Source organism: Narcine bancroftii, chromosome 2 (assembly GCF_036971445.1).
Source record: "Narcine bancroftii isolate sNarBan1 chromosome 2, sNarBan1.hap1, whole genome shotgun sequence".
NCBI classification, from domain to species: Eukaryota; Metazoa; Chordata; class Chondrichthyes; order Torpediniformes; family Narcinidae; genus Narcine; species Narcine bancroftii.
In genome coordinates this window covers 207458097-207476447 of record NC_091470.1, presented here as the reverse complement: position 1 = coordinate 207476447, position 18351 = coordinate 207458097, and the positions used below count along the sequence as shown (strand labels likewise).

Below are 18351 nucleotides of genomic sequence, written 5' to 3'. Positions count from 1 at the left end.
ACTGAGATTAAAAAAGCAATGAACAAAATTTAATTCCCAGTCAATAAACCCTCTGTAGAAGAACACAAAAACTGCAGATGCTGGAATTTTGAGTGAACAATGGGAAGCTGCAGGGAGTTAGTGGGTCAGGTCGCATCCAAGACCAACATTTCAAAACCCTTTACAAAACTCTCATCATCTTTAAGATTCAATGAATGTCTTGGCTCAATTAACCCCAACAAAGTCCCAAATTTCTGACAGGTGGGAATAAATCCAATAGCTGACCACCGAGACCTGTTCTACCTTGCCGCCTTTTTCTGAATAATGACGTGGGTACACTTGTTTTGCAGGATGGTAAAAGTAGACGAGTTGTGGATGGGAATCAACATTAGCACCATTCACATCAGCGAAGAGGAGACACATGCATGTTTAATTTCTGAGAAGCGATTACAAGCCACAGTGTGACCGGCAAGGCAGTGAGATTCACACACCCGAATAAGAGTGTTAAGGACCACTGACTCTGCAAGGAATTTTGGCCAGTTACACAGAGAGAGCCTTGGAGGGGAACACAAGGATATCCTCTGAGAGTAATTAAACATGAGTGAAGCCAAATAATTTATCTGATAAAAGTGATCGATCTCTGTTGATGCTTGAAAAACAATTTTTTGCCCCAGACTGAAATTTGTCCTTCAGGATTAACTGGACTTTACCTGGAAGTAGTTGGGTGAATCTGGAGCAAACACAGTGTTCTTTCTACCGATGATTTGAGGCATCGAAAGCACAGCCAAACGAAAGCCCGGTCACTCAGCTGCTGTGAACAAAGGGGTCCACTCTGCCTTCCAAAATGAATGCCCACCAGCGGACCCATACCAGGGAGCGGCCATTCACCTGCCCTGAGTGTGGCAAGAGTTTCACCCACTCCTCAAGCCTGAAGACCCACCAGCAGATCCACACCGGGCAGAGGCCTTTCACCTGCCCCGAGTGCAATAAGGGCTTCGCTCAAACCTCTAGCTTGAAGACCCACCAGCGAATCCACACTGGGGAGAGACCCTTCACTTGCTCTGAGTGCGGCAAGGGGTTCACCCAATCATCTGACCTGAAGTCCCACCGGCGGATCCACACCGGGGAGAGACCCTTCACTTGCCCTGAGTGCGGCAAGGGCTTCGCCCAATCCTCTGACCTGAAGTCACACCGGCGGATCCACACAGGGGAGAGACCCTTTACCTGCCATGAGTGTGGCAAGGGGTTCACCCAGTCTACTCACCTGAAGTCCCACCGTCAGATCCATACCGGGGAGAGACCCTTCATCTGCCCAGAGTGCGGTAAGGGGTTCAATAGATCGTCGGACTTACTGACCCATCAGCAAGTTCACACTGGTGAGTGGCCCTTCAGCTGCCCTGAGTGCGGCAAGGGCTTCCCCCACTCCTCTGGTCTGAAATCCCACCGGCGGATCCACACTGGCGAGAGACCCTTCACTTGCCCTGAGTGCGGCAAGGGTTTTGCTCAGTCCTCTGACCTGAAGACCCATCGGCGGATCCATACCGGCGAGAGGCCCTTCAGCTGCCCCGAATGCAGCAAAGGGTTCACCCACTCTACTCACCTGAAGACCCACCGGCGGATTCACTCTGGGGAGAGGCCCTTCACCTGCCCTGAGTGCGGCAAGGGGTTCAATCGATCATCAAACTTGCTGACCCACCGACGTGTTCACACTGGTGAGAGGCCCTTCACTTGTGCAGTGTGTGGAAAAGGATTCACTCGGTCATCTAACTTGATGAACCACCAGCGGGTTCATGCCAGGGACAATGTTTAAATCTATTGTATATTAGACATTTAAGTGTTTACATTTTAAAAATGTTAAATTTAGTGACATGGGTTCAGTTTGGGTTTCCTCCACTCTCCAGTAATGTACATGGATTGTAGGTTAATTGGGTATATTTGGGCAGCCCGGACTCATGGGCTGAAATATCCTGCACAGTAACAGGCCTCATCTGTTGTAGCTTACAACAGCATGTAGACAGGATGCAAAGTTGTGTGGAAAAGTGACAAGAGTTCAATCCATATTAGTGTGAGGTCAAACTTGAAGGCAGAGAATATGGTTAACGGCAGGATTCTTAACAGTGTGGGAGAACAGAGGGACCTTGGGGTCCAAATCCATACATCTCAAGGTTGATGCACAAAATAAAGGGAGACCTGAGTGTTGCAGTGACTGGATGCTGAAAAGGCATTTGATGGGATTTCCTCTATAAAGTTCTGGGGAAATGTAGATTGGGTTAAAATGTATAAAAAACCTATTGCAAAAATATTGACTAGTGGACAAATTTCAACATCTTTTGAATTAACTTGATCAAGTAGACAAGTTTGCCCATTGTCACCAGCTTTATTTGTTTTAGCAATAGAACTGTTAGCTGAATTAATAAGACAGAACTCGAAGATTGTGGGTATTAAAGTGAAGCAAGAACATAAAATAAATTTATTTGCAGATAATGTTTTGATTTATTTAACAGATTCTTTAAATTGTTTGCCACAACTTAAAATTAGAATAAAAGAATATTGAGACATATCAGGTTATAAAATTAATTGGGAGAAATTATGTCTTTAGTTAATGGTAATTATGAGAAATACAAGGAAGAAATTTAATCTAGATAACCAGATCTTGGAATAAAATATTTAGGCATTCGTGTGCAATCAGATTTCATTTAAATTAAATTATTCATCTTTATTTTAAAAAGGGCCTGTTTAAAATTTGAGGTGTTGCTTTTTGGTAATCAGTCCAGGGTTTGACTGACCCGGTGAATGGCACATCCCTGGAGAGTGATGTAGAACAAAGAGCCCCAGGGAGACAGGGGCATAGTTCCTTGAAAGTGGTCACTCTGGTGGATAGGATCAATGAAGCAAGTGTTTAGAAATGTGGGCTTTTGTTGGGCAGTGTGTTTTGAGTACAAAGATTGGGAACCCCTCACATGACGAGGCTTAGGATGTTGTGCACAGTTCTGGTTGCCCAGCTATAAGAACATCAATAATTTGAAGGGGTCCAGAGGAGATTCTGGAACTGGAGGGCTCAGGTTCCAGAGAGATGTGGGGTAGTCTAAGACCCATCTCAGTCTGTGATACCCAATCCTCCAAGGCCCACTACTTCCACCACATTGAAAAGTGCACCCATTATACTCTTGAATAGCTCTTGGTGGTTGAACAACTTCGCGCTTTAGTGTGGTGGTTTCCATTCATCGGTGTAGTTTGCATAGCAATTAGTGCAACACCTTTACTGCGGCAGCAATTGGGACCAGGATTTGAAACCCACACTGTCTAAGGAGTTTTTACATCCTCCCTGTGTCTGCATGCGTTGTCCATGGGGGCTCAGGTTTCCTCCCACAGTTCAAAACATACTAGGGGTGTAGGTCATTTGGGTGTAAACTGGGTGGCATGGACTCATGTGCTGAAATGGCCTGTTACTGTGCTGTATGTCTAAAAAATAAATAAAATCCTCAGCCACGAGGCTCCTCTTGATCTCAGTCCAAAGTGGCCACCCTGAGACCAGACTCCCTGGTTCTTGACTCTGTCCTTCAATGAGATCAGTCCCACCCCATATCGTGTGCTCTTTTACAATGAGCCTTCAAAGCATTTCCCTCTGAACATTGAATATATCCAGTTTGCCCCATAAAGCTTCCTGTTGAATCTGCACGCACTGCACTTCCTGATTGGTGGTAGTGTGGATAGTGAAGATTTTCAAAACTTGCAGTGGAATTTAGAAGAGAGGCCAATTAGAAGAGAGGGCTGAAAGATGGCAGATGGAGTTTAATACTGATACTGAGGTGCTACATTTTGGTAGGTCTAATCAGCAAAGGTCATGCATGTTAAATGATAGACAACTGAGGAGTGCAGTAGAACAAAGGGATTTGGAATTCTGGTACATAATTGCTAGGATACCCTAAGCAGAGTGACCCCACCATCGCCAGGAGTGGATGTTACTGGTTCTCGAGACTTGAGCCATCAACCAACCAATCCAGTCATGTGTATGAGATGGTTTGTGAAAGTTCCCTCAGGACCAAGGGCATTGTAAATACTATAAATAGTTCTCTAATTGTAAATAAAAGGGTTTGGGAAAACTCTGGTGTTGGTCATTTCTCTCTGAGTCTAATGAGGAGGCAGCTTGTATTCCACACAAGGCATGCACAGCAGAAACATTCGGCACATTTACAACAATAATTTCCTGAAAGTGGAGTTACATTTAGATAGGGTGGTGAAGAAAGCTTTTGGTTTGTTGATTTTCATGAATCAGAGTATTGAATACAGGAGTTGGGATGTCCTGTTGAAGTTGTATAAGGCATTGGTGAGGCCAAATTTGGAATGTTTGCACTTTTGGTCGCCGAATTATAGGAAGGATATAACAGATCAAGCTGAAAGAATGTTGGCTGAGTTTGAGTTACAGGGAAAGGTTGAATTGGCTGAAACTTTATTCCCTCAAGTGTAGAAGATTTAGGGGTGATTTGATAGAGTCAATATAGACAGGCTTTTTTCTATTGAGAGTGGAAGAGAGTCAAACAAGAGGACATGGATTGAGATTGAAGGGGGAAAAGTATAGGGGGAAAATGAGGGGAATTTTCACTCGGAGGGTGGTGGGAATGCGGAATGCTTCCATCCAAAGTGGTCGATGCAGGCTCGATGAGAAAATTTAAAGAAAAGTTGGATAGTTGTATGGACGAGAGAGGTATGGAAGGTTGTGGGCTGGGTGTGTCAATCTGACTAGGTGGGAGATGTTCAGAGTGGATTAGAAGGGCCGAACTGGCCTGTTTCTGTACTGTAATTGTTATATGGTTGTATTGTTCTTGCTGATTTGTCCAATATTGGATCTAAGCAACAAATGAAATCGCCAATCAACATATTTTGTTTTGGCCCCTGAGGTTTTTAAAAACATATCCTTCATAAAGACTGCATTGACATATTTGGGGGCATAAATATTCATAAACGTCCATGATTCTGCATAAATTTTTCAATGTGCCATTACAAATCTTTCAGCTTCATCTGTTATTCTCTCTATTATTATTGGAATTTTTTTATTAATTAAAATCCCTTCACCTCTTGCTTTTGATCCAAATGGAGACGATATTACTTGCCCCAAACATCCTCTTTTTAATTTTGCATGTTCCAATTTGCTGAGATGTGTTTCTTGTTAGCAGACTATATTTACCTTAAAAAAAAATTAGGTATGTCAAGACCTGCTTTCTCTTGTAACAAATCTATGTTAATATGAATCCTTAGTTTATTGTTAAAACTATATTTTATCTAGATATGTATTCTTAGTAAGTTAGTTGTGGGCTGGTACAGGATTGCACACAGGTCACAACACATTTACAGATACACAATTGTACTCAGAGAAGAGAGTTCATTCTGAGAATTGCAGTGACTTGGAAAGACAGCTCATGAATCTGAAATGGTTCTTAATCGTTCAAGAACAATGAAGTGTTTTCTTTATTCAAAACTGAAGTATCTAAGTTCTCAATAAAAACTGCTGAGGAAGCCATCTGTTTTTAAACAAAACCACTTGAACAGGTGGAAAAGTCTCAAAAAATGCCTTTATATCAAAATAGACATTCCTTTTTCTATGGATAATCAATGTTTGAGGTTTTGGAGTAGAATGAGGATTAAGAAAATAGAAGATTGTTTTGAAGCTGGCAGATTTATCTCCTTTGAACGAATGAAGAATAAATTTAATGTCCCATATAATACTTTTTTTTGTTATCAGGTTAAGGCTTTCTTGGTTGATAAGTTAGATCCTAGTTTGATATTACCTAGACAAAATAATTAAATTTGTAAGGGCAATCTGAATAAGTTTATTTCACTAAGGTATAAACTAGTTCAAAAAGAAGCTCCTAAACTAGGAGATTAAGAGGGAGTGCAGTGTGAGCTACAACAGTGTGTGAAAGCAAGTCACTGACATGAGGTGAGTATAGTCAATACTAACTTTATTGACAGTTCGCTTTGTCTTCTATAGGCCCACCGGGCCTGGTTGTCACGCCATTTCTGGCAGAAATGACGTCACCAGGATGGAGACCACGGTTAGGCCGGCGTACCTGCCGGTGCTCCGTGTTTTCTGCCAAGTACCCGGCAGCCTGTACAGAAAGCTAATTTAGCTGGCATGGCTCATGCAGCATCACTGCGTTCGGACGCCACCTTGTGTTTCAGGATACCACAGGCCACCATATGACCCCCCATGAACCTGCGATCTAGGCACTGTCCTTGGTTTTGGACAGTTTGCCTCTGTCGTGTGGGGATAATGGGTTAATGATGGCTAGTGTCCAAATGTGCTGGCTTGAGTTAGTCAATGGTAAATGTTTCCTCCTTACCACCAATGCCCAGCATATATGTGGCCCTGTTATGCTTGACCACCCGGCAGAGCCCCTTGTATGGCCGCTGTAGAAGCTCCCGGTTTGCCTCTTGCCACATGAGGGTGCATGTGCAGCTTCTCAGGTCCCCGGGGATGAATGTCTTGGGCTGGCTATGTGATGAAGGCTGTGTCTGAGCCAATGTCAGTCTCTCAAGAGATGTTGCTGGCAGTTTATCCATTTCCTTGGTGGTGGCCAGGAATTCACCAGAAATGGTGCTCCATACACCATTTCCACTGCTGAGCCATTGAAGTCCTCCTTGGGTGTGGTGTGGGTTCCCAGGAGGACCCACAGCAATTCATTGACCCAGTTTGGACCTTTGAGTCAGGCCATCAGTGCCACATTGAGATGCCTGTGGAACCTCTCCACCAACCCGTATGGTATGTGGTGTGGTAGAGTTGGGTTCCCAGGAGGCTGCTGAAAGCCCTGAGGTGAATTGTACACCCCTATCTGATGTCTGGTGCACACAGGATTGGATACAGATCACAACACATTTATAGATACATTATTGTACTTAGAGAAGAGAGTTCATTCTCAGAGTTGCAGTGACTTGGAAAGACAGTAAACGGATCTGAAATGGTTCTTAATCATTCAAGAACAATGAAGTATTTATTCAAAACTGAAGTATCTAAGTACTCAATAAGAACTGCTGAGGAAGCCATCTGTGGCTCTGGTGCAGGCCTCTGTTGAGGTTTCTGCCAGCAGGACTGCCTTTGGCCACCTTGTGAGTCAGTCGACCATCAACAGGTACCGTACCCCTGTGACACCGATAGGGGAGGGGGTGTCCCACAATGTCCATGTGCACATGGCTGAATCACCAATGTGCAGGTTCGAATTGTTGGGGGAGGGTGCCTTAACCTGTGTATGTGTATTTGACAACTGGCAGTGTGTACAGATTCTGGCCTTTTGGCTGACCTGCTTGCGGAAGCCATGCCAAACAAACCTGCTGGCTACCATCTTGATGGTGGTCCTGATGGCTAGGTGCACCATGTCGAATTCCAGTTGTCTCCATGCAGCTGGGACGTTGAGGCGAGGCTTGCTGTTTGAAATGTTGCAAAGCAGGGTCTAGTCACTGGGCCTAATGCAGACATCCTCCAGGTTGCGTCCTGTCACTGCTGTCCTCTATGCAGGGATGTTCTGCCTGGGCCAGAGCTGTGTAATCTATTCTGTATTGCCTGGACTATTAGCTGAGACAGTATGTCAGCTAACACATTGGTCTGCCCGATGATGTGCTCTATATCTAGGCCTCTGCTGCCTGGCTGACCATGGGTCCGACGCTTTATTGAAGGAGAAAGTCAATGGCTTGAGATCCGTGAAGACCTTGAATCACCTCCCCATCAGGAAATATCTAAAATCTCAGACAGCTAAGTACAATGCCAGGACCTCATGGTCAAAAATACTGTACGAGCTCAGTTGGGAGGGAGGGTGGGGCAGAGCTGCCTGTAAAAGTTAAAACCTTGTGTTTTTGAATCTTAGTTAATTTTGTGCCTCTCTCTTTCAGAGAACTATTATCTGTAGTGTTACCATAATGACTATGATGTAATATATCATAATATCCACCCAGGCTACAAGATGTGAAGGAAGCATGAGAAATTTTTATTTGAATTTTGTATTTCTATATATCTTTGTATTTTATAGCAATCTTTAGCTATTGGTCATGTTATGACAACTGAAGTAATTAGAGTCTAAAGGATTATCTTTACGCAGTAAATACTTTGTTATTCACCGTTATGAAAGTCTTGTGGTGAAGCTATGCAAAATGTTTTTCTGTTCTATCAATGAATTAAAACTACATAAAGCAATAGCCACAGAGTTTGATTTATTGCATTAAAGAGATTAAAATTTGGGATGTTGCAGGCCTCAGTTTGGATGATGATACATGAAATTAGAATATTTTAGGATAAAGAAAGTATTGTCTACATTTTGATTTAGAGAAAAATTTGTTCCAAATAAAGGATCAAAAAACATAATTAAAATAATTAACAACAATTTAAAGCCAAGCGACATCCATGCTATAACAATGTAATATTCCAGAAATGTGTGAACCTTTCTGTGAATTGCACAGTTTGAAATTGAGCCAAAAGCTGGCCAGACAGCCACAACTCTGATAGCAGAAATGGCAGGAAGCCCAGAAAATGTTCTTGTAAACATAAACATTAAGATTTTAAAAAGCTTGTGTGCAGAACCACAGAGATAATTCAGCCAGCAGCAACTCTCTTAAAGGGACAATGTAAGATACAAAATTCGTTTACAGTTTCAGCAGGAACCAGGAGAAGCCAGGTTGCAGTGTGAAGAATCCAAGACTGATAAGAAGTCTTGTCGGGCTAAAGATCTCAAACAAATTGATCCTCTCAGAGAACTGTTTGATCGTGAGTTGAGCCAGCAAGGCGGACTGACAATGCTTGGCAGGAGGTTGGAGCTGGTAGCCAAAGAAGAAGCAACTTCAACTAACAACCAGTCAAGGCACTACAGGCCTCATTAACTGGCTTAAAAGTTAGTGGAACTGGAACAGTTGCAAAGTCCCACTGGCGCTGTACCAAGCAAAATGCAGAAGATAGAGACTCATTCAGCGGTATTTTAAAGTTCAGATGTGAATCTAGACGATGGTATTTCCAAGGTTATAAGTGCAGGAAGATCTTCAAAGCCTTCGAGAATAAGTACAGCTTCATGTGCTTCAAGCTTATCATCTATGCATGCTGAGGCCTAAGTAGACTTGGCTACTGTCTGTGCACAGCAGCAGTGATTGAGAAAAGATCTGCTTTAGAGGATAAGGAGGTTCTAATCAAGTGACGGCAAGAAGAACAAAATAGATTATTGGTTGGAGAAAAGAAAATATGAGTTTGAGGAACAACATGATATGAATATGGCCATTTTCTCAGGCATCTGCAAGATTTGTCACCCAAAGTGACATGCCCAAAGGGCCAGCACCTCACCTTCCAGCAAAGCCATGGGTACCACAGCCACAGGGAAAAAATATACTCGTGAGGAGCCACGGGTGCCGCTGTTCGTGCTCAAATGACAATGGAAGTAGCTAATGACATTCACTCTCTCCAGAACACTCAAATATGTATCTTCCTGAAAGGAGGGTTTTCCAAAAAAAAAATACAACCATGCGGGATTATCATACTCAATCATTGATGTCTGTTCATGTTGCTGGAGAACCAGCTACAAGTAAAGGATTTCCACCAATGCAATCACTTACAAATCAAAGTCCTACAGTTCAAGATTAGTTTTCTCCATTCACCTCAAAACAACCAGTCGCAAGCCATGGTGGATAAGACAATATAATATCACACAGCAAAATAAAACAAAATCACTGCTATTTTAACACAGCATCTATTACAATATCTGATGTTCATGAAATCTTTTGAACATTACATTGAAAGTAATACTAAAAATGCTAACAATCTTCTTCATTACCTGGAACAGTTTACTGAAGGACAGCCAAAGGAGTTGGTCAAAAGTTGACAATATCTGAATCTAGAACAAGGTTTTAAAAGGACAAAAGAATGATTGCATCATTATTATGGAAATAAACATAAAATCGCAAGAGCTCACATAGACAAGGTTCTTTCCTGGTCATCAATAAAATCAGAGGTCGGGGGGGGGGGGGGGGGGGTCACGTGATGGAGTAGTGGCCGGACGGTGAACTCCAGCCCTCTCCAGAAAAGTTAAAAAAAACTAAGAAAAACACAAAGGCACAGAAATAAAAGTTAAAGAAAAGTGAATATAAAGGTGGAAAGAAGATGGCGACAAAAAAAGAAAAATCGAAATCAACGGTAAGAAGAGAGGAAGAGAAGACAACGGAGGAAGAAGGAGAAGGCCTTACCTGTTCGAAGAGGCCCGCGGTGGAGAGAGAAACCCGCTCCCTCAGGTCAGTAGAAATTGGACTACAAAAATGGCTCGCTGAGCCGAGTAAAAGTGCGCAACCGCGCATGAAAAAAAACACACCGACGGGAGGGGTGACCAGCTGGGGAGTCGATCTCCACAGCCGGCAACGACAGCTGCAGAACACCTGCAGCAAGAAGAGAACACAGAAGACAATGAAAACAAGAAAGAAGAGAAGAAAAGGGCAACAAAGAAACAACAGATGGCCAACCCAGAGGAAGAGGAAGAGTACAGTGAAATAGAAGAAGAAGGGAAAGGCAAGATAAAGGATATACTTTCTCTTATTAAAGTCATTTAAAGAATGGCAAACACAGGAATTTAATGATTTAAGAAGAAGAATAAACAACACAGAAGAGAAAATGAATAAAATAGATATGACCTTAACAGAGATGGGAAAGAAAATGGACAAGATGGAAGAGCGGGAAGTAGCAGTAGAAATGGAGGTAGAGGACTTAAAAAAGAAATTAGAGGAATCTAATAAAAAAAGTTATAGAGACACAAGAACTGTTAGCTCAGAAAATAGATATAATGGAAAATTATAACAGAAGAAATAACATAAAGATAGTGGGCCTTAAGGAAGATGAAGAAGGCAAGAATATGAGAGAGTTTATAAAAGATTGGATCCCCAGGATCCTAGGATGTCCAGAACTACAGCAAGAAATGGAAATAGAAAGGGCACATAGAGCATTGGCCTTTAAACCACAACCACAACAAAAACCAAGATCTATTTTAGTAAAATTCCTAAGATATACTACAAGAGAAAAGGTACTGGAGAAGACAATGGAAAAACAAGCCACTGGAGTACAAAGGGCAAAAAATCTTCATTTATCCAGATATAAGTTTTGAACTCCTAAAGAAGAGAAAGGAGTTCAATACAGCAAAGGCGATTTTATGGAAGAAAGGGTATAAATTTATACTAAAGCATCCAGCGGTATTGAAAATATTTATTCCAGGACAACAAAACAGACTATTCTCGGATCCAGAAGAAGCACAAAAATTTGCAGAACAATTACAAAATAGACTGAGGGATGAAGACGTGTAATGAGAGTAAAAATGACCATGATTTATATGTATGTGGGTAAAGAGGTATAAGTGTGTATATGTATAATGTGCATACGTGAATGAATCGGTATTTAGAGGAAAATATAGATAGTATAGACAAGAATTAATAAGGGAAGGAAATGGAATAGAGGGAATAAGGAGGGAACTAAAAGAGTGACCTTTGTTACATATGAAAAGTGAAATCTTTTCTGGGGGGGGCTGGGTGGGGAGGAGTTGCGGTCACTGCAAAATCAGCTGACGCTTGCGAGTGTATTTGCAAACCCAAATGGAGAGGGGAGATGTGGTTGTCTGACAAGGGATAAAGGACAACTCAGGAGGGGAAGGGGAGATTGGGGCTAAAGAAGTTTTAAATAGGAGAATAAGGAAAATGTTTGATGTTTTAGGAATGTTGTCTTATAAAGGGCTTAAAATAAGAAAACAGAAATGGAAAAGGAGGAAAGGTAATGATGGAAAAACGGAAAGGGAAGATAAACAAAGTATAAAATGGCTACGTTGAACTATATGACTTTAAATATTAATGGAATACATAACCAAATTAAAAGGAAGAAACTGCTAAATTTACTGAAAAAAGAAAAAATTGATATAGCATTTGTGCAAGAAACACACTTAACTGAATTGGATGGAGCACAAGAAATTAAAGAGAGATTGGGTAGGACATGTAACAGCAGCATCGTATAATTCAAAAGGGATATATAGAGAATTTAGGTTAAAATGACTTAAGTTAAAATGTGATGATTAATCATAAAAAGGGAAGCCAGAACGGACAGGGAGCTTACTAGCAGCCAAGGACAAAAGGTTCAGCTGGATATGTTTTTTTAAAAACATATCTTTTCATGGTCATAGTGAGAGACATGCAGGAGACAAAAGATTGATAGGAAGGGTGAGAAACAGAATTTAGTGTATGTAGAGTTCGCAGCGTACGTAACGAACGTGATAATTAAAAATGCAGTTATACTCAGAATGCTTTTGCAATACTAACCAATTAAAACAGTATTAATAAGAAGGGGAAGGGCAAACAATAAGGGTATAAAAATCAATGCACTGTATGTATCGGGGCTTAACTGGTGAGAAGCCAGTTGAGTCCAACTCTGCAGACTTGTAAATAAAGCTTGTCGTGTCATCAGTTTTAAAGAGACTCATGTGTGAGAAGTTTTATTTCTGACAAATGGGGGATCGTCCGGGATCTACACTCCGGCCGTGAGGGGAGGCGAGAAGAGGGACATCGGAGGTGGTGCACCCTGCTGAGTTCAGCGGCTCCTAGTCCCTTGCTCGTCGCTTCGGGCGGCTTGAGCGAGTGGTATCCGGACAAGGTGACACGACAAGACGGAGAGGAGAAGGGTGACGGTTCAATCCCCGGGAAGACACCGGTAAGTGACGACTTATGATTGTGGTGTGGGGATTGGGTAACAGGTGTAACGGGATACACCTGTTTGTATAAAAAAACCTAACGTAATAGATCAGGTATAGAGCTTTTGTCGTGGCGTGAGGACCCTGTCGTGGGACTCTAGGATAGACCCCAGGGAAACCTCGGCGGTAACCGAAGGAGGGACAACACCTCCGACGAAGTGCCGAGAAGAGAGGGGTCAACCCCAGGGAAACCTCAGCGGTAACCGAAGGAGGGACAGTACCTCCGACGAGGCGTCTGAGAAGAAGGGAGTAGGGTCCAGAACGAGAGGGTCCTCAGCAACGATAAACAGATCTAGGTGGGAAAATGGGAGGATCAAAATCTAAGGGCTCGTCTGAAAATTCAGGACAATTCCTGGGAGTTCCCCTTGACAACCCTTTGGGGAGAATGTTTGAAAATTGGGATAGTAAAAGATATCGAGACAAAAAACAAGAAAAAGATGGTTCAATATTGTCTCCTTTGCTCGAAACAACCTATTAAAGGTTCCTCGGTCTGGTGGCCGAAATTTGGATCTGATGAGGATTGGGTTCGACAAGCATTAAACATATATGTAAATTCGAGACCAAAGGTGAATCAAGAAGAGTCAGCATATGCATTTTGTTGGGTTCCCTGGCCAGGATCCTTAACAAAATGTTTTAAATTGAGGGTAGCGGGAGAAAAGAAGTGGGAACCTCTGGACAACCTTCCCCCTCCTTATATTCCCCCGGTGCCTACTGCGCCCGAGGAAAGCTCATTACCGGAGGGGAAAGGTGATGAATCTGATTGCCCCGAAAGGGGCCGGGAAAAAAAGAATGAATTAAGGGAGTCGGACCCTAAACTTCCACCGGTAAACCGACCCTGGACAAGATCCCAGACTGGTCCAGGACCATCAAAGTTTTCAATAAGCCTAAATCCCCTGAGGGAAGTTCCTATGGGAGGACCGGGAGGGGGAACGGGATATGTGAATGTTCCCCTAACTAGTACAGAGGTGCGGGGATTTAAGAAAGAAATGAAAAAGTTATTGGAAGATCCTATAGGACTGGCTGAACAGCTCGACCAATTCCTGGGACCAAACACATATACGTGGGAAGAGATGCAGGCAATAATGGGAACATTATTCTCACCCCAGGAGAGGCAGATGATTCGACGGGCTGCCCTCCTCATGTGGGAATATGAACAACCTGGGGACCCCAGACCCCATGAACAAAAATATCCCTTAAATGAACCCAGGTGGGACAAACGAACACCCGAGGGATTGGCAAGTATGAGACAATATAGAGAGTGGACAATTAAAGGGATACGGGAGGCTGTGCCAAAGGGTCACAATTTTACCAAGGCATTTGGGAACCACCAGGGGAAAGACGAGTCCCCTACTAATTTTTTGGAGAGGGTGAGAAAGAATGTTCAACAGTATGCTGGCGTGGACCCTAGTACACCAATGGGTGAACAGCTTATTCGAATTGAATTTGTTTCCAAATCATGGCAGGACATTAGAAAGAAACTAGAAAAGGAGGAGGACTGGAGCGAAAAACCCCTAAGTGACCTGTTAAAAAAGGCGCAAAAAGTATATGTGCAGAGAGAAGAAGAAGATCAAAAGAGGGCGACAAAGGTTATGGTACAGACTATCCGACAGATGAATGCCGAATCCAGAGGGGAAAGAAAACAAAACCTTCCTCTAAACAATCCAAGATATCCAAGAGAGGGAAGACCCCGGAGGTTCGTTAAGTGCTATTACTGCAATGAGGAAGGACACTTTAAGAGGGAATGCCCCCGATACAAGAGGGAATTGCGTGCCCTCGAACTTATGGAAGAAGATTAGGGGGGTCAGGGGTTCCAAATGTTAGGGACCAAGTATAAGAGGGAACCCCTGGTAAAACTAAAAATTGGTCCCAAGGGAGAAGAGGTGGTGTTTATGGTGGACACAGGAGCGGAACGAAGTAGTGTAATAAATGTGCCAATCGGAACTGAGCCTGTAAAAAGTAATTTGACAATTTCTGGGATAGAAGGGGCTCCCAGAATGGTATCAATAATTCCCCAAGTAACAGTGAAACTGGAAGAAAGAGAAGGGGTACAAGACCTCTTGTTGTTACCGTCGGCTGGATTTAACCTCCTTGGAAGGGACTTACAGGCTCTCCTAGGTTTGGGTGCTCTCCCTGTGGACGGAGAAGTGCGAGTCCACCTCTGTGCTCTAAAGGAAGAGGATGAACGGCAGATTGACGAGAGAGTCTGGTATAAGGAGGGAAATCGAGGGGGTCTGGACATCCCACCTTTACATGTCACATTAATACCAGGTCATCAGCCGGTAAGGAAACGTCAGTATCCTATTTCTTTGGAAGGGAGAAAAGGGCTACAGCCGGTAATTGAGACTCTAATACGAGACGGACTATTAGAAGAATGCATGTCACCTTATAACACCCCTATACCCCCAGTGAAAAAGTCAGATGGATCCTATCGCCTAGTTCAGGATCTAAGAAGTTTGAATGCTATTGTTCAGACCCGCCACCCAGTGGTGCCTAATCCCTATACTATTATGAGTCGGATTCCCCCAGACCATGAGTGGTTTAGTGTTATCGACTTGAAGGATGCCTTCTGGACGTGTCCATTAGAAGAAGAAAGTAGAGATATGTTCGCGTTTGAATGGGAAAATCCATGGACAGGTAGACGGAGACAGCTTCGGTGGACTGTATTGCCCCAAGGGTTCACTGAATCTCCGAACCTGTTTGGACAAATGCTAGAACAAATCCTGGCGGACTATCCACAATCTGATGATTCCCAACTAATGCAGTATGTGGACGATTTACTATTATCAGGACCCAAGGAACAAGAAATGAGGGGAGATACAATTAGACTCTTGAATTATCTGGGGAAAAAGGGTCTACGGGTGTCCAGGAACAAGTTACAGTTCGTTGAGAGAACTGTGGTATATCTGGGACACCAGATAAGTAAAGGACAGAAACGGATTACCCCTGAACGGATTGCGGGAATCACTAGAATGCCGTTACCCCGTAATAAGAAGGAAATAAGACAATTCCTGGGACTCTTAGGTTACTGTAGGTTATGGATAGAGGACTACTCAGCTTTGGTGAAGTTTATGTATGAAAAGCTGACAAATGAAAATGAATATCCATTGAAATGGACCCAGGAGGAGGAGGGATGGTTTGAGGACTTGAAGCATCACCTGACACGAGCCCCAGTACTCACTCTGCCCTCTTTAAAACAGCCCTTCCAGCTATTTGTCACTCATAACCAAGGAACAGCTGTGGGAGTTTTAACACAGGAAAAAGGCGGTCAGCGACACCCAGTGGCTTTCCTTTCCAAAATGATGGACCCAGTGTCTCGCGGATGGCCGACGTGTATCCAGGGAGTAGCGGCTGCTGCTCTGTTGGTAGAGGAAGCACGTAAACTTACTTTTGGAGGAAAGATGACTGTGTACACCTCCCATTCTGTGAGTGTTTTATTAACACAAACTGCCCATCGATGGCTGACTGATTCTCGCATATTAAAGTATGAAACCATTTTAATGGTCGGAGAAGATCTACAGTTTGCAAAGATTAATAGCTGCAACCCAGCTCAGTTTTTATACGGCAGTGAAACAGAGAGAGAGGTGGAGCACGACTGTGTCGAGTTGACAGATCTTCAGACCAAGACCCGAGAAGACCTTTGCGATACTCCGCTGGGAGAAGGATATGAATTCTACATTGACGGCTCCGCCAGATGTGTTGACGGAATGAGAAGAAGTGGATATGCTATAATAGAAGGAAATACTTGGAAAGTAGTAGAATCCACGAGACTACCCGGAAGCTGGTCAGCACAATCCTGTGAATTATATGCCTTACAGAGAGCCCTCAGAATACTGGCAAAGAAAATTGGAACGATTTACACTGATTCCAAATACGCATACGGGGTAGTGCATACCTTTGGTAAGATCTGGAAAGAGCGTGGTCTAATTACATCAAGAGGAAAGGAATTGGCACACGAACAGATGATTACTCTGACTTTAGAAGCCTTGACATTACCCCAGGAAATAGCAGTGGTCTACATACCAAGCCATCAGAGGGGAGATACCCCGACAGCAATTGGAAACAGACTGGCTGATGAAGAAGCCAAAAGGGCAGCCATGCAACAAGAAGTCCGTTTGCTGACCTTAATCCCAATAAGGCAAGGCATAAAGAAGGCTCCCATTTTCACTGCTAAGGAAGAAAAGGACATGGCTCAGCTGGGCGCAAGCCAGCTGCCTGATGGAACATGGAAGACACCAGATGGAAGAATGGTTCTAAATAAAGAAATAACTCGCAATATTTTAAAACACCTGCATCATCAGAGCCACTGGGGCACCCAAGCCTTATGTGACACAGTGCTTCGAGAATATGTGTGTAAGGGAATCTACACCTTGGCCCAACAGGAGGTGCAGAATTGTCACCTATGCACAAAAATTAATAAGAAGGTAATGAGGACAGGGACCATGGGAGGTCAACCATTAGCCATACGCCCTTTTCAACGTATCCAGATCGACTTCACAGAGTTACCTCAAGTCCAAAGATGGAAATATCTGTTGGTGATAATAGATCACTTTACCCGATGGGTGGAAGCCTTCCCAACAGTAAATGCTACAGCCTCTACAGTAGCTCGCCTCCTCCTAGAGCAGATAATCCCCAGATATGGTATAATGGATTCTATAGACTCAGACAGGGGTCCACATTTTTCTTCAAAAATCCAGCAATTGATTTGTAATGCATTACAGGTCTCTTGGAAATTGCATACCCCTTGGCATCCACAAAGCTCAGGGAGGGTTGAACGTATGAATGGAACCCTAAAAATGCAATTGACAAAATTAATGGTGGAAACTAAATAACCTTGGATAAAGTGTCTGCCCCTGGCTTTATTGAGAATTCGTACTGCCCCACGAAAAGATGTAGGGTTGTCCCCTTATGAAATGATGTTTGGACTTCCCTTCTGGAGTACAGTTGAGGGGTGTCCCACCTTGGGGGAAGGGGATATATTTGTTAGGAACTATTTACAGGCACTGTCACGCTCTCTTGCAGATTTACGAAACAGAGGACTATTGGCACAAACACCGCCTCTAGACTTTTCTTTACACAAAGTGGAACCAGGAGATTGGATTCTCATCAAGACCTGGAAAACTGAAAAACTCCAGCCCCAGTGGGAAGGTCCATACCAAGTTCTCTTAACTACAGAGGCTGCAGCACGAACAAGAGAGAAGGGGTGGACGCATGCATCCAGATTTAAGGGACCTGTAGAGGCGCCTCAGGACCCTGATACGAACTCAGATTGGACTTGTGTTCCTGGAGAAAAACCTCTTACCTTGCGATTTCGCAGAAAGACTTGATTCACAATGTTATTGTTATGTTCTTTGATTTTTCTTAGTTTGCCTATGTCTTTATCAGGTATGAAATGTAAGAAATGCAGAGACACAGTGGTCCTGTTTCAGGACCACATTTGGGGAAGAAAGGAGGGTAATTTTATTTCCCATACCTCAGTTCCTGAGAAATGCTGGGCAGAAAATACCACCTAACATCCATATACCCCTTGTGTGGAAAAAGAAGGAAATAATATGGGTCATTATATACAGATTCCTAATACCACTCCTTTCCCTCTTAACGGTTGGAAGGGTGACTCAGGCCCACCATGCCCTGATGG

At 43.2% G+C, this 18351-nt stretch overlaps 1 pseudogene; it reads left to right on the top strand.

Moving 5' to 3' along the window:
• The window catches only part of LOC138755022 (zinc finger protein 721-like), a 233500-nt pseudogene that overhangs the window by 126763 nt on the left and 88386 nt on the right, over positions 1-18351 (top strand).